Below are 5,527 nucleotides of genomic sequence, written 5' to 3'. Positions count from 1 at the left end.
ATAGTGTTTGTAAATAGACAACAATATTGTTGGTTAATTTTATTATTGTTCTCGTTTCACGTGATTAGAACATTATTTTAATCTTATTCTCGAATGTGTCAAATTATCGTTATTTTATCTTACCTGATGATGATCTGAATAGAAGGTCGAAACGTTGCATGGCCATTTTGATATAGTTATTTCTACACAGATTATGATATTTTGATGTTGGTATTCAAACAGTAATATATATTTTCTATTGGATGAATTTTGTTGAATATGTACAAGTTAACGTTTAACTTGAGTTTTCAGCGGAAATTAATGTTATAAGCCCATTGTAATATATAGTGTTACGTAATACAGATTATTAAAATTTAGCATAATTATCTCAATCTTTTCGGAATTGTTTTTTCAATTATATCAACTAGCAGAAATACCCACCCTCCGGGCTGGTATCACTGCTTGTTCCTGTGGAAGGCTATTGGGCCTGCGGCCTTTTCTGGAATTGTCTTACAGTTCTACAACAATGTGCTCATACTTAACATTCAATAATGTTCATCATCCTTCAAAAAAACACTTTTTGAAATTTTAGTTTAATAAATGAGCTATCATCACAGAGTAGATTTTATTGAAGTATTTTTTGTAGAGCAGTTATCAATGAAAGCGCCTTGCTTTTCTGTTGCAGCACTTATGAGATTTTCACTAAAGAAAAACAAATATCTTTAAAGTTTGTTTTTTGAATGTTTTATATTTGAAACTTACTCCTTTTTTTGTAATTTTCATTGGTTAAATCTGAAACATATCATTTTTGTGGAAATTTCAATTGTTTTATTTATTGCTCAACTATAAAAATACTGCCTAGTTAAAAAATATTACCCAGTAATGATTGCTGATGATCAGTGTGGTAGTTCCGAGATCCGAGTTTTGGACGTATACATTGCAAGTTTCATTATAATAAGATGTGTAACGAATTTATTGTTATGTACTTATTTTTAATATGAACGCTGTTTAGATTAAATTCGTGTTTAAAAATATGCGTAACTTATAGTATCAGATATGTACTGAGTGTAACGAACATGTTATATATATATATTTATTTTAATGACAACGTTTGTTGGGATTGAGTTTATGTGAAAAAACGTGTCTATCTTACCGTGTTAGTTACGTATGGCGAAACTCCCACCAATTCTCCAAGGTTGTAGAATATTCGTGAACGCAAGAATCGACAATGTATCCACTTCTGTAACAGGTTAAATATAGTTCAGTGTTGTCCAAACTTCCCAAAAATACATTTCTCGCAGGTATAAAAAGACCAAGGCCAAAGAAGAGAGCACATATAAGTCTCCTAGGAGCCTGTTATAACCGTGTATGCTATAAACTGTGATTTTGCTAACCCTTATCAACCGGAAAATATACGACATTTGACCAGAAACAGTTATACATTTCGAACGTCAGTGGGTTCTCATCAGACGCTAGTATCTTTAAGAAAGTATTACTAAATTCTTATCGGACATTAGAGATTTTATGAAAATATCATCTTACTTCGACGGTCCAACAATTCAGTGCCTGACAAAGCTAGCTAGCTTCTCGGCAATTGTACGTACATCGACTTCAAGTTAACTCGCTGGATATGAAGGAGACTATGAACTAGGAAGAAGATTTTATGTTATTTGTAAGTTAGTGACATTTTTGTTTATGAAGCTTTGTCTGTGCTAATTAATCGTAATAGCTGCTATTGTAAAAACAAAAACAGGTGAATCAATCTTGTAGACAAATAGCGTAAATTAAATAAAATATCGGCATATTTCTAGACACTAAATCCACGGTACAATTCAACTATTAAAATTTAAATTATTTAACTCGGCTTCGGATTATTTCAAATTCTCAATACCTAACAGATGCTTAATTGCAATGTTTGAATATGTTTAATTTGTTTATGTATTTTAAATACGTTACTTTAGTTACAAATTCAAACGCATATAATGGTAAAAACCGATTTTTCATATCTGAAGAGAGTACAGAACAGATAGCCCCTTGTGTAACGTTATGCTCTACTATAAACAAACAAGTACAGGAGCTTTCAACTTGCATGTTTAAAGTAACATAATGACGTTATGGATAAATGACTCCACTGGAAGTCTCAAATTTATCTCTGATACAGAACTTTCTGGCAAATTAAAATGGAGTTAGCTTTTCATTGTATTCATTACTAGTATTTTTTTGGGTGATTTTTTAAAACACAAAGTGAAGATTTAGGATGTAGAACAATCCTTTACCTTTTTGTGCTAGCTTACAATTTGTAAGTAATGTATTTACTTGTTAGAGAATTATTTAGATAATCTTACTATAATGGACGTAGCGTGTATATATGTATCTATGTATGTGACCGAAATAATAATTACAATATGGCGCCATTTACTGAATGGCACCACAAACAAAAATCCATAAAAAATTTCACACTTTGGGTATTCAAGATTTAGACAATTAGAAAACTAACTATGATATGTGCAACAACCATTTCTTTATCATAGAACACAATTTTAAATAAAAGTACTCTCCTCACAACAATAATACGACTTTCACTAGGACTGTACATGAGGGTTTCATTATATCTTTATTGATGTAATTTGTAAACATAGTACTAAAAAATGGAGTTCTTTTAAAAAATTATTTTTCAATAAAGGATACCAATTTTAATATATATATAATCCTAACATTTTTCCCGTGCACTACTTCTCAGAAAATTACTTTTTAGACAATGTTCATTTTTCTAAAATCTTTTAATGATATACTACAAACAGTAGCCCGCAGACCAGCGTTACTGTTTGTTATTTCAATAAAAAACGCATTTTAGGTGATAGGATTTGTTTGAGACCTTCAAAGAAATTCGTGATGATTAATTCAGGCTTCTCAGGCTTCAGCTGCGGGTGACCCGATGGTAAATTTATCTGCTAGGAGATCGAACGTTACATGGGCCAGACTTCGACCCATTTCCTCCTGAACAGGCAGAGCCTGTTCAAACTGACGAGGACTTGGATCGTCTATTTCTGCCTCATGATTTAACCATACCCTCTCATCCCCCGCCTGAGGAATGAATTAGGCCTAACGTGGTCTTTTTGGAATTTGTTTCTCAGGTATGTGACGTTTTATCCCTTTCTCCTATTTTTTATCAGCCACGTCTTTCGTTACTACATGACCAGTCTTCCCACCACTTTTTGGTTTTCCTGACTCCCCTGATGTTCGTATTCACGATGATCAATTTGCCTTGCAATTAAGTGATTGGATTAGCATGCTTCACCCCCGTGGGTTTCAGATGAGTTCATGCTTTCATACCATCATGCTTTTGGACCAACAGTTGTTAGGTTCCATATTGCAAGTTTGGGGGTGACTTCCAAATCACCTGTAAGTCTGACCCAAGCCCAGTATTCTGACCTGTATCTTACCTTTACAACTCTTTTTACAGCATCTTTCTTCTCTACATCTCCTTTCTGAGGCTCTCCACAGAAATTCTGAGGGAGTTTTCTGAGGATACCCTTTCCCTTCTTTCCTTCACACTAGCTCATTTGTCGTCTTTGGCTCTGGCTTTACATATATGGTTTCTCTGTTGTTGGGATCTTCTAGGTCAGAATGCGATTTTGGCTTGGGTCCATTTAACATAGACTTATCTTCAGGATTTCCGTTTAGCCCAATTTCTGTGGCGATACATTTTTGACACAATCCAGGAAACACAGGTGGCATATGCCACCTATTACCATTTTCTGTCCTTCCACTTACCTGTTCCTTCTCGGGATGCCTCTTCTCGTCATTTTTTCAGAAGAAGCACCTCACGTCGCCAACAGTACCAATGACTACCCAATGGGAGCTTGGCTTGCTTATTTTCTTCATCGCTGGCATTCTTTCATCATGGATTAATGAATTCTTCAGGTTGTTCAGAAGGATTCGCGATTCCCTTTCTTTCCCCACCTCCCATATCTCCTTCCCCATTTCCTTCCCTCCTAATTAGGATCCCGTGATCAGTCAGCATCTGTCAGAAGCAGTTCGAAGATTGCTATCTCAGCAGGCCATCGAACCTGTTCTCCATCCTTTGACAGGTTTTATTCCCGAATTTATGTTGTTCCCAAGAAAACTGGAGACTGGAGTCTTTTTCTTACCTTGAGGTGGGTGTTTTCTCCAGGTTTATGGGTGACCATAGTAGATATTGCCAACACTTATTTCCATATACCTATATTACCTTGGTCTTGTCCTTATTTTCTTTTTGTCCATCTTGGGGTGATTTATCAATTTTGAGCCCTACCATTTGGGCTTGCTTCAGACCCTTATGTTTCTGTTGGTTAGTCTGAGCATTTACTCGACATCTACATGCTCTGTGGTTGAATTTTGTCTATTACATAGACTAATGGCTTCTTCTGGCCCATTCCAAACTGGAGTCAGCTAGCCATACTTGGCCATAGTTGCTGCTCGTGTGGGCTGGTTAATCAAACTGGAGAAGTCCTTCCTCAGACCTACTCAATATCTCATCCATTTAGGTGTCTTTTTCGACATTTGTATCAGTCGGGCCCAGCCTTCTTTGTTAAGTCTTTGTTCTGTGGAATTGTTAGTTTGCCATACCCTCTTAGTTCCATCATTTACTGCTCACAAGGTTCTATCACTTTTGGGGATGTGGTCTTCAATGACATCACTGATCTCTCTCTATTGTGTCCATATGAGATCCCTTCAGTGGGCTCTTCTTGATCAATGGAACCTCGTGTGGGATCCTCTTTTTACTCCCATTACCCTTCCTCTTACACTGCGAGATGATCTGCTTTGGTGGTTGGACAAGGCACATACTTCATTGGGCTTGCCACTTCCTCCCCTGCATCCAGATCTACATCCTTTCATGGACGCCTCCCTGCAGGGCTAAGGTGAATGGGTCAACCACCAGGAAGCTTCAGGCTGTTGGTCTGTGGATGAAAGTGCTTTGCATATCAACATTCTTCAACTTCTAGCTGTACCTCAGACATTGAATCACTTCCTTCTTCTCACCCAACATTGTTTAGTAATGGTTCATTCCAACAATTCCAACAATTTATGGTGATGGCACATATCAATCACCAAGGGGCACCCAGTCAAGAAATCTATGTTTTTGGATACTGAGTCTCTTATACTGGGCCCACACACAACACATTCATCCCATTGCGTGTCATGTGCCAGGTGCTTTCAATCTTACTGCAAATCGTCTTTCCTGCTCCAACTGGATATATCCAATAGAGTGGTTCTTAGATCCCTTTGTTTTCAGGGAGATTTGCACTTGATGGGATTCTCCTCACGTGGATACATTTGCTACGAGCTTCAATCACAAGTTATCTCTCATTTGGTCGCCAGGCCCTCATTCTCTAGCTCTGGCAGTCGATGCCTTCAGCCAAGATTGATCCCACAAATGTCTTTATGTTTATCCTCCTATCTGATTACTTCATTAGGTGATCTCTCTCATGCATATGACTCCTTGTCGGCTCATTCTGATTGCTCCTTATTGGCCAGCTCAGCTGTGGTTTCTGCAGTTACAGCACCT

Source organism: Limulus polyphemus, unplaced genomic scaffold, assembly GCF_000517525.1.
Source record: "Limulus polyphemus unplaced genomic scaffold, Limulus_polyphemus-2.1.2 Scaffold3823, whole genome shotgun sequence".
In the NCBI taxonomy this organism is placed as follows: Eukaryota; Metazoa; Arthropoda; class Merostomata; order Xiphosura; family Limulidae; genus Limulus; species Limulus polyphemus.
This window is presented reverse-complemented; position numbering follows the sequence as displayed.